The sequence below is a fragment of the Sceloporus occidentalis genome, unplaced genomic scaffold (genome assembly GCF_023333645.1).
Source record: "Sceloporus occidentalis isolate IW3139 unplaced genomic scaffold, rSceOcc1.0.p SCAF_4, whole genome shotgun sequence".
NCBI classification, from domain to species: Eukaryota; Metazoa; Chordata; class Lepidosauria; order Squamata; family Phrynosomatidae; genus Sceloporus; species Sceloporus occidentalis.
The window spans coordinates 42,056,537-42,068,765 of NW_028316984.1; the positions used below are offsets into that span (position 1 = coordinate 42,056,537).

Genomic DNA, 12,229 nt, shown 5'->3' on the forward strand with positions numbered 1-12,229 from the left:
CCTGTTTGAGACTGCTTTAACTGCCCTGGCTCAGTCCTAGGGAATCCTGGGAATTGTAGTTTATTGTTGCACCAGAACTCTCTGACAGAAAAGACTAAATGTCTCACAAAACTACAGTTTCTAGAATTTCCTAGCATTAATTCAGGGCAGTTAAAACAGTCTCAAAGTGGATTATTTATGCACTGTGTTTTGGAAGCCAGCCTATCTTTTAACAGCCTGCAATATGGGGACTTGTGATTCAAACACCCTCCAACTTCGACTACTTGCTTCTCATGAACCCCCTAGTAAACAATATACATAAAAATATTCTCCCTCCTTAAATGTTCAATTGATGATGCTCCATTTACATGTTTAAAAATAAAATAAAGCCTGATACTGTATGATTTTTAAAAATCCCTGTCTCCTCTTGGCTGCACATTGCCACTTAAATTGCTGAAATTCTGTACAACAAATTTCTGGAAATGATCTGTTGAACACAAGTTGTTTGTGTATGTCTGCTGTGAATCAACAAGAGACTGGATGAACTATCCCAGATAATATACAAGTACAACTCTAGCCAATATATAGCCATTTATCACGGGTATGTTTGCACAAATAATCATTATAGAAAAAAAAACATGATGACTTAGCACTATTCCCCCACCTCCATATTGCAGCAGCCTGGGGACTGCTTGAAAGATAAATGGATCACTTCTGCATCTGCATTGCACAGTCAGCATATCTGCTACTACTTTGGGGGGGAAATCTTGCATGTGTGGGTCTTATGCTGCCAATGATTCCCTGAGGCACAAGGGTCATCAGAGAATGTCCTTTCTCTGACTGCCAGCTTTCATCCTACATTGCACTGTATGCAATCTTGTAATATGAATTCTGGGCTGGTAAAAGGCATTGCTTGTTGAACATTTTTCATAGCATCCTACTGCATTGTGGTTAGAGAAGAGCAGCTGAAAAGATGGAAAATGCTATATCAACTGAAGTTTATTCTACATTAGCCAACCAGGCTTTTGCATGGAAAATGCTATATTTACCTATTAAGTCCCAAATTAGCAGATCTTTTGTCAAGAGATAAAATGTTCCAACAATACCAAAATCAATATAACTTTTTGTAAAAGAAGAAAAGAAAAAAGAATCAGTATGGTGTAGTGGTTTAAGTAGGCTTGCCATTTCCCGCCTGGGGGCAGGACTTTCCCGGTTTGGGGCGGGTCCACACGGTCCCGCCCCAGTTTGGCGCTGCCCCCGGGATTGCCCCCGCCCGCGGGCGAGATATGGCAAGCTAAGGGAGGCTTTCCCTCGCAGCTTGGGCCAAGGCCTGCAGGGAAAGCCTCCCTGAAGGGGAGGAGTCCCTCCCCGTTTGGGCTCCGTCCCTGCCAAGGGCGGGGCCCAGGCTGAGAGGGAAAGCCTCCCTGAAGGGGAGGATTTCCCCCCCCCGCTTGGGCTCCGCCCCCGCCAAGGGCGGGGCCCAGGCTGAGAGGGAAAGCCTCCCTGAAGGGGAGGATTCCCCCCCCGCTTGGGCTCCGCCCCCACCGAGGGCGGGGCCCAGGCTGAGAGGAAAAGCCTCCGAGGCTCCTATTCAAATGTAGGACACAAAAAAATGTGTCCTACATTTGAAAATTTTGTCCTACATTTGTCCCGGTTTGGAGGTCCTGATGAATGGCAACCCTAGGTTTAAGCAGAGGACTAGGACTCTGGAGATTTGGATTTAATTCCCTGCTCACCCATGGAAACCCACTGAATGACCTTGGGTTAGTCACACACTCTCAGTCCCAGAAAACACTATCATAGGTTCACCATAAATCGGAATCAGCTTGAAGGCACACAACAACAACAACAGGAGAGAATAGTCTCTGCCACTTTCTTAACAACAACAGCCCGTTCATATTAATAATATGAACTGGAGCACAGCTTTGGCCCAGCTTCTGGCCTCTTAGAACGCATGCATCATTTAAACAGTATACCTCCAAAGTGACCCGAAGCAGCTTTATTTTGGCCTGTCTGCATCGGCCCTAAGACCAATAAATAAATAAATAAATTGAAATTGAAATGCATAGATATGGGGGACACTTGGCTTAAGGAGACTATGTATGAAAGGGATCTAGGAGTCTTGGGAGACTACAAGTTGAACATGACTCAACAGTGTGATGCAGCAGCTAAAAAGGCCAATGCAATTCTAGGCTGCATCAATAGAACTAGATTAGAGGAAGTAATAGTGCTATTCTATTCTGCTTTGGCCAGGCTTCACCTGGAATACTGTATCCAGTTCCGGGCACCACAGTTCAAAAATGATGTTGACAAGCTGGAGCATGTCCAAAGGAGGTCAACTAAAGTTGTGAAAGAGCTGGAAACCATGCCCTATGAGGAGCTGGGTATGTAATTTAGGGAGCTGGGTATGTTTAGCCTGGAGAAGGGAAGCTTGAGAGGTGATGATAATGATGATGATGATGATGATGATGATAATAATAATAATAATAATATAATTTATTTGTATCCTCTCCCTGTATTGGATTGAGCCTTGTTTAAATATTTGAAAGGATGTCATATTGAAGATGGAGCAAGCTTGTTTTCTGCTGCTCCAGAAAATAGGACACAGAATAATGGATGCAAGCTACAGGAAAAGAGGTTCCACCTAAACTTTAGGAGGAACTTCCTGACAGTAAGGCTGTTTGACAGTGGAACAAACTCCCACGGAGTGTAGTGGAGTCTTCATCTTTGGAGGTCTGTAAACAGAAGCTGGATGGCCATCTGTTGGGGATGCTTTGATTGAGAGTTCCTGCATGGCAGGGGGTTGGATTGGATGGCCCTTGTGGTCTCTTCCAACTGTATGATTATATGATTCTATGGTGATTGTGGGTGCATCTACACTGTAGAAATAATGCAATTTGGCACCACTTTAAGTGCTGTAGCTCCATCCTATGGAATCCTAGGATTTGTAGTTTTACAAGGTCTTTAACCTTCTTTGCCAGAGTGCTGGTGCCTCACAAAACTACAAATGGGTTCTGTAGGGTGGAGTTATGGCAGTTAAAGTCATTTTGAACTGCATTATTTCTACAGTGTAGATGTATCCCATAACTCAGAAAATGTAGAGTGAAGGCATGTTCTATAATCCCAGTCCACATTTCCTAGAAAGGGAATTTACAAGATGCATAGACATTTGCCTCAAAGCCAATGCACTGAAGAGAAGCAATGTCTCTAATCTCATTTATATGGAGCTTGGTTGTGGCTATTATTCTGCAGAGCACTAAATTTACTTTGATCTTGGTCAATGGCAAAAAACATATATAAATTATTTACTGTACATTGTGGCTGAACTCCAGCATTCTGAATGGTTTCTGGGCAGAGCTCTCTCCAGTCTACATCCCATCAACAATAAATTCTTAATTCATTCTAAAATTAAAGGATGCAATTTTGAACTGAAGCTTTAAAGACAATTGGAAAGGGCTAGCCCTATTGATTTGAGAGTTGCATCTGACTAAATGCGAAATCAATGAATATTTTGGATATGCTCATATTGGTACACATGGGAGAAATTTCCAATGTCATAAAGCATTAATTTAAGGAGATGGTAATAAGGTGATGTAAGTGATGGGTCTACAGAAGTTGGAACAATCACTCTCATGCATTCACTGACCCTCTTGACAAATACTCTGTTTGCTGTATGCTTTTTGAATGTACACAGCATGAAACTGGTTGGGGGACAGCACCATGTTGGGCCAATCCAAAGCCAATTTTAGATGTATGAAAACAATCTTTGTCTCTAAATGTGTACTTCACAATCAACCTCAGAATTAACTTAGTTTTATTTTTCTAAAACTACAGGGGCACAAGTTTGTGTATCCCCCCCCCCAATATATGATCTACATAATCCTAGCATGTTGTGGTGGTTTGAGTGTTGGACTATGACTCTGGAAACCAGGGTTCAAATCCCTGCTCTGCCATGTAGACACACTGGGAGACCTTGGGCAAAGTCACACTCTCTCAGCCTCACAAGATGGCAATGGCAAACCCCCTCTGAAGAAACTTGTAAAGAAACCCCCATGATAGGTTTGCATTTGGGTCGCCATAAGTCAGATACAACTTGACGGCACACAACAACAACAAGGGGAAATTAATCCATTGTGGTATAGTGATTTTAGTGATAGAGTTTAGAATCTTTGCTTGACCACAGAAGCCCATTGGGAGACTTTGGGCAAGTCACACTGTCTCAACCTCAATGGCAAAATCTCCTCTGAAGAAATCTTGCGGAGAAACCCCCTTGATACATTCACTTTAAGCTCTCCATAACAAAATCAATGAGAAATTATGAAAAAGAAATTAGCAGAAAGTTTTAAAAGAAACAATTATAACATTAAGCCAACCCAAAACCAATGATATCCTGTTGCAATAGTTTCCAATTTGCCAAACTAAATTATGAATGCAAGTCTGTCACTCAGTCATATTAAGCACATGGTTAGCCAGCTCCAACAGATCAGACCAACAGCCTTTGTTTGCAGTCTAAGCAAGTGCATAAGGTAAGTTTACACACATTTCTTTCTTGTACAGCACCTTTCATACTACAATGAACAACTCACCTAGCTAGAATTCTGTGAGAGGAAATACAAAATATGTATGTGAAGATCATATTTGTATTTATTTCCAAAGACACATGCTGGGAAATTGCAGTCAGCTCCCAGCATGTGGATTTAGTGGAAGTCTGTCTGCAATGAACACATGCAACCATCTTCATGTGGTTTTCATGCCTTCCACAGCTTGTCAGGCATCCCTTAGGGTTGATTCATATTGATTTCCCTATTGTACAGCTGAATGCATTAACAGAGACCATTGAGAAACCATTTGAGCTGATGGGTGTTATCCATAAGACAGTTCATCCACACATTCAAGACCTTTAGTGGAAATAGCAGAAATGGCTGAGTGATCGTGTGCTAAGTGGATCTGTCCTCAGAAAGGAATGAAATAAATTAATGGTGCAATCTGTCAAAGGATTATGGCTAGGAGTGTCATAAAGAAATGAATGAAGTTCTTAAAAGTCTGGGTCAACTAGTGCCTTGTTGACCAGGTCATGGAGGACCCATTGTCACCTTGGCAGCTGCCAGCCTCACTTCCTTTGTCAACTCCATGGTCTGCACAGACCTTAATGCCTTCCATGGTTGAGTGGGTCATGTCATGGATCCAGCATGCAATAGGATCATGTGTGTCAGGTATTCCCCCCCTCAAAAAACAAAAACAAAACACCCTTATTTGAGGAAGGGATGCCAGATACATGTTTTCTCCACCAAGATGTCAAGAACTCCCAAGGTCTAGTTCTGGTGGGGGATATTTAGTAGTTTTAATTTTCAGTAAGAAAACTGGATCAATTTTCAGGAGGGAAAAATGCGACTTGAGAGGTGGGTCATGCACTTTCGCCTGGGCATGGTGCTGTGATAAATACAGTTCAAGTCTGTTCACCCATATTGTGCAGCTCAAGAGCACATGTCAGCTAAATCATTCTTTTCCCATGAAATGCTAGCACACATATCGCAGCATCACCATCACTTATAACTCCGGAAAGCATACCCTCTTGATTTGTAGATTTTGGTCCCTAATGGATGAAGTTTCTTATCCAATGCCCAACTGTCGTTATATATGTTTTTTAAAATTTTGATTGTATTTCCAGAATTGTATGGATTATTTGATAATTGTACTATAACTTGGATCATAGAATTTTAATGATGTAAACCGCTTTGATCGGAAGGAAAGGCGGTATATAAATAAAAGTTTTATTTTTTTTTTAATTAAACCATTCTGTGTAACCCACATTGAATCCCATTGTGTAGAAAGGCAGGATATAAATCCTGGAAACAAACAAACAAATGTGTAGCCTCCCATCCCTGTAGTTTCCTCTCACTTTACTCTCCCTCTTTGAAATATTTAACTTGCTTTACAAGATAAATTCAAAAATTAAAATATTATGCTCTTGAGGTTTCTTTTGAATCATGGTTTCCTTGATTACAGTGTCTGCCAAATGCAAGCACTTAGGCAAGAATTGTGATTGTATAATGCTTAAAAGTAGAGATGGTAGACTGTACATTACAGGAAAAATAATACCTCAATGACTGGCCACAAAAAGCATTCTAAAATGTTCAGTTTTGATTTATGATTGTTTGGTCAAATGGATGAGGAGTTAAGCATAGACCTCAAGTTTAGGTTCAAATGCAGGCTATAAGTCATGACTACAGCCATGCCATCATATATTAGTTTTATTTCTATGGTGTAAAATAGGAATTGCAGAGATCTTTCATGTAAGTGTGAGCAGAGACTGCAACCTTACATTTACTTACTGATTCCATTTATTTATTTATTTTATAATCCTATTTATTCATATTTTATGGGGATTTGCCATCTAGGAGTTGTCATGGGAGCCTTTGAAAAGCAAAATGAAAAATTTAAATTGTTGTTATTAAATATCACTGAAATCAATGGGACCTGCTTCCACATGGCTAATGGCAGGAATGGATACAAAGCAAAGATTATTAAGACTTTTTCAAACTAAAACCTCTTAATAATAACAATACTTAATAGACTGAATCCACATTTACAAAAGGCTTTACAGTAGAGGAAACAACCTATATTAGTTACAAATGCTAGCAGACAGAGGAGGAAGAGAGAGAATTACATTGAAGACTGTATACTTTCTTTGTTCAAAATATATCAGTATGTCACATTTATGCATTTCCCCCTAAAGTTTATAGTGGACAATGGATATTTCCAGAGTGATTTTCAAAAGAGTTTAAAAATATAATTACTACAAAGGACAAAATAAAAGCTGGAAATATCTTAAAAGAATGTAAAAGCTACAGATGTTTGTTAAAGCATCCCAAAACAAAATATCTTTATCTGGTGCCAAAATGATAACAAAGAAGGAGCCAGGTGAGCCTCTTCAGGGAGATAATTCTATAGGCAAGGGGCTGGTTGCCACCTGCCTTCACTCTGATGATGATGAGCATCATCATATACAGTCAGAGGCAAAGCAAATAAAACATAACATTATAAATATACATAAAAAACCTGCATCCCAGCAACCAGTACTATCAATCACTGCCCTAGTTCAACAGCCTCATGCAAAACTCAGCAGCTTAATCTGATGAATCAAAGAGGAAGGTTTTCCACCCCTTATGAAAACAGGTGAGATCCTCCTACAATCAAAAGTCCAAAGGAAGACCGTTCCACAGATGCAGAGCCAGGTCTTGAAAGGATTGATAAGAGCTGTGCATGTTGATGGAACAGACAATAATTCTTTGCTTGTAGATCTTAAATTCCTAGATGGTGCATACCATGTAGCCAAGCTTCCAGGTACTATAGGAGATTAAAGTCCTCAGTGCCAGAACCAAAAGTTTGAAATGAGCCCTGGCCTCAACTGGTAGCCAGTGAAGAGATCTGTGGCATCGGCGGTGGCAGCAGCGGCGGGTGGGGGGGGGGAGAAACATGTGAATATTTGGGGAGATTTAGAACAACCTGGATGACACTGTTTTAAATTAAGGCCAGAGGGAGAAGAAAGCAAGAAGGCAAAACAGCCAGAAGGCTATTACAATAATCCAGGTGTGACCTAACCAAAGTTTGGACAAGCAAATAGGCCTGGATAAGCAGATGGAGACCTGAGGAAGGTCATGTAGATCTCAGTGAATTGGAAGACTGAATCTTAGTTCTGGGGAAAAGGTGGAGTGATTATGATAATCAATCAATATTTATTGATTAGCCCGTAGGCCATTGAGATTATGATAATGATTTAATACAGAAAAAGATGGTCCAGCAGATGTATGTGTGTCTCTGTGTGTGCATGCACACACACCTTCAAGTTGCCTGTTGCCTTATGGCAACCCCATGAATTTCATAGAGTTTTCTTAGGCAAGAAATACGGGTGGTTTTGCCAGTTTCTTCCTCTGAAATAGAGCCTACAGCACCTGGTATTCATTGGCAGTCTCCCATCCAAGTATTAACCAGGGCTGACTTTTTTTAGCTTCGAAGATCAAATGGGATCTGGCACGTGTAGGGTATTCAGGCAGATACCTGTGCCCTAAGTTATCTAAGGTTTTAAATGTAAGGACCACAACTCTGAGTACAGATGTAACAGAAAGCTCAAAAAGCAGTTTCACAACAGCTGTGAAGTTGGAACCTGAACTTCTGCACATAACAGTGACAACAAAGATATTTTATTCTATTATACATTGATTATTAATAGTGCAGAAAAAATGTTTAAAGAGGATGTGAAATACAGTGAAAAGAAGACTGCTTATGTCCTGTGAGCCCATGTTTAATGACCTGGATAATGTTCACACTCTGCATTACATTTTTGAGTACTCAGAGACATAGCCATGTTAGTCTGGAATATCACTATGCAAAGGGATCTTGTAGTATCTTTGAGACTGTGTGGAAGAAGTTGTAGACTAAGCTTTCATAGATTTAATCTACTTCCTCAGATAGGTGCATTCTCTATGCAGCTGAGGAAGTAGGCCAAGTACATGCAAGCTTATGCTACAATGTATTTTGCATCTTTCTGGTACTGCACCTCATGGGGTGGAGCCTTATGACACTTGTATGTACAAGCGGACAAACAAAGAGGGAAGAATCCTATGAGCTCCTGAGTGGACTGTGTGCCTTGGTGGGAATGGATGGGGTAGGAAAATACCTCATTAATCCTGCTTCCATGATCCTTTTAGATTCAGAAGTGCAATGGTTTCTTTATCAGTTCTCCCCTTGTTGACTGGTATTAGGACGTGACAGTATGTATATCTCCTCTTGGAGATGTGGAAGAGCCTTTTGAAACTAATAAAAAGATATATAGGGATGGTTATGTGGGAAGAGAGAAGCAAGAAGTTCACATGAACTCTTTGAACTTCATGGCATTTGTTTCCTGTTATTTAATATGTTGCGTGACTGGGCTAGGTTCAACTGCCTCTCTGATCAATTGTATGAAAAACTGAAGATTCCCTTTAGCCGTAAAGAATGACCCTGCTACCTGACAGAATACCTGAGGGAGTGTATAGGAAGTCTTTTACAAGTCTTCTAAAAGCATCAGCTGGTACTAGTTGGGTCCTCTGGGCAAAAGGAGGAAGAATCCCATGGGTCCACAGGAGCTTGTTTCACTATATAGCTAACTTTGCACTAGGCATGTTCTTTTTTCTGCAACAGAACAATATGGCTACCCCCATCTCTTAACTAATCCCAAATGAGGTAATCTCACTAAAATAAATATAGATCACCAGGGGCCTTTCCCCTTTCTCATGTTCCCTTACATTTTATGTTTAAGAGTGAGTGAGAGAGAGAGACAACCAGGCCATACACATATATACACCATTTGTTTTCAAAATCCCCATTCAGTTTTTACATAGCTGACTGGAATAAGACAAGTGACTGACTCATGAAATGACTTCCGTTGGCACATGGAAATAGAATCCTCCCTGCCTGGATACCTCCTTGTGCTGAAGAACAAATGTACCACCAAAAGTACAAAAGGGCAGGGGCACAGGGGAGATGCATCATCTTCAGTTTAGCATTCAGTCTATCTCATACACAAAAAGCCACCCATGGCCCCATCATCCAGGAACAACATTGGCACCTCCTCCTTACTTCCTGCCCAGCAAGGGCGGATCCTTTACCATCTCATGAAGACAGCCGCATTTTCCCTTCTAGCCATGACAGTGCTGTTGCTCACAGCGCCCACCAAATTGTCACCACTCAGCTATGGAAACAACCGAACACAGATCCACATTTGTCTTGGGGTGGGGGAGAGGTTTGCGGTGCAAGGAAATACTGGTCCTGCCATCATTCAAAGCTGCTGTGAAATCTCATTAAATTTCATATGTGCCAAAGGCTCCTGGAGGCCAAGGCTGATCCTGCTTCTCATGTAATCATACTGGCAAAACACTGTTGCTTTGACAGCCTCACTGACACAGACACCAGAATACTGATTCTCTTGTTTACTGCTCAGGGAGATGGAGTGAGATTTTCTTCTATCATCTTATATTGCCGATCTGTTATTTCTGAGCCTATATGAAATTCATGTTACCTATGATTCCTCCCACTCACACAGTGTAGGGGGAAGGCAGTGGTGGTGGTTGGGGGAGAGAAGACAAGTCAGGGAGATGCATCAGTTTGCTACCTGATGGGAATCTCTGTTATGTCTCATAGTCTGAACCATGTGAATAATATATAATGTGGTGGTGGTGTGGGAACTCAGTAAATGAGAAAAATATGGAATTCAGACTTCTATATGTAACATTTATCTTGAATCCATTAGCAGATATAGCTTCTACAGTGCTGATTCACCTGGTAGTCTCCCCCACCACCACACACACACAATGCCTCATATATAGGAAGGGCTATTTCACTGGGAAGAAATGCTGCAGTAAATACAAGATCCCCTACAAAAGCAAGCAGATGAATTGATACTGCGAAGGTAGGAGTCTGTTCTCTGAAGATGTTACAGGAATGCAGCAGATCCCTGCAGCCTTCTGATTCAATAACCCCCTCCCCTTGTTTTTCTTGATTTCTGTTACATGATTTCTCCCCAATTTTTGTTGCTCATAAAATAGCCATGTTAGCTTCAGTGGAGAAATGTTAACACTTGTAGCTGATCCAGCAGGACCAAGCAACAACCGCTTAGGACTACAGGGATGCAAGGGGGGGGGGGGGATGCTCTTCCATGCAATTTAGGAAATGCAAGTCATAACTGAAAGCACACAATCAATAATCTGCTAAATATTAAACAACTTGCCACTTAGTAGAAAAATCTTATGGGATCCTCCAACACATTGTCCCTTTGTGTTTCATGCTCTTCTTGTTGCATCTAAAATGCATGGCCAACTAGGTGCGCCAGCAGGAGACAGGGGCAATCGATAAGATGGCCTGATCAAGACTGTACAAAACCAGGGATGAAAGATCCTCTTAAACCCCATTGTCTTACCTGAAAAGAAGAATGACAGATTACAGAGGAAGAAGGAGTACCATTATCCATAGATCTGCCTGTAAAGGTTTCCCTGATGCAGCTGGGCAGGTTCCTCAAGATAGCAGCTTTCCAAAGTCTCCCATTTTACACTTGCCTCATTGCCAAAATGATGCACCCCTCCCAAACCAAAATCTTTTGCAGTAATCTTGTCTCCTGGTGTCTTCCTCTGAGAATCTCCCTGTGTTTCCCAACATCCGTAAGGGGGAAAAAATGCTTGTGAGGGGGATAACATAAAAAAAAAAAAAGAAGAGAAAAAAAGGAGGGAGGGAGGGAGGGAAAGAGACAGATTTATATATAAATAATTAAATAAAAATGAGGCAGCAAATTAAGGGATAGCCCCATCTACTGGCAACAAGAATGAATGGTTTCCTCCCGCCTTGTTTTTACACCCCAATGGCAGGAGCTGCATTGTTAGTCACATATAACCATTCCAGGGGCTAAAAATATACCAGCCTTAAAAAGGAAGGGAAACATCAAATGTTACATCTGATTACAACATTTGGGAAGGTGAGCTCCAAAATGATCAGACCCCATTTTAGCAAAGCTGGGATGATGCTATGTACACGGGGATGTTCAGAATGAATGCCGTTCTTTGAAGGACAAGAAGTTAAGGTGTTTTTTCTCACCCTGTTTGCCAAAGGCCTTTCAGAGGTACTTTACAAAACTTCAGGATGGCATCTGATCCCTTAGAAGTCTCCACACCGGGGAGTTCTACAAACTACTAAAGGAAGTAAAAGCAAGGAACTGATTATTAAAACATGTTTTATGGACTGTAAAAGAGAGAGCAAAATAACTCGTAAAATATATCTTGGGATGCTTACCTGGGAGGAAATCCTATTGAATTCAGTGGGGTCACTTCTGAGAAGATTTATTTATGACTGTCCCCTTCATGCAGTTTTGGATTTGTCATCAAGGGTTGTTTTTTTTTTTTTTTTGCAATGTTCACAAAAGAAAGGAACTTCATTATATAAGTAACAGATGGCTCTCCAGATGATGAACTGCAATTCCCATCATCTTTCACTTTCACTATGATGTCTAGCGTTGAAGGGAACTGCAATCCAGTAACATGTAGGTCTACCATTTCTCCATGTCTGTTATGAATCATCACAGATCAGAACATTTTCCACCACTTCAGAAAGTTGTTTACAACTTGCAGGAATGAGAAAATAGGTGAGCATCACATCAAAACAATAATGACAATCTCCCAGGAAATTCACACACTGTGCCTCTAACTGCACAGGCTTCGTAAGTCAA

At 41.0% G+C, this 12,229-nt stretch overlaps 1 protein-coding gene across 4 annotated transcripts in view; it reads right to left on the reverse strand.

Moving 5' to 3' along the window:
* SCN2A (sodium voltage-gated channel alpha subunit 2) overlaps positions 1–11,183 on the reverse strand; it is a 153,805-nt gene extending 142,622 nt beyond the window's left edge. For all 4 annotated transcript variants that reach the window (XM_089519841.1, XM_089519842.1, XM_089519839.1 and 1 more), the window contains exon 1: positions 10,934–11,183. The gene's annotated coding sequence lies outside the window, so the exon portion shown is untranslated. The remainder of the gene's footprint in view (positions 1–10,933) is intronic.
* Between the last annotated feature and the right edge of the window lie 1,046 nt (positions 11,184–12,229).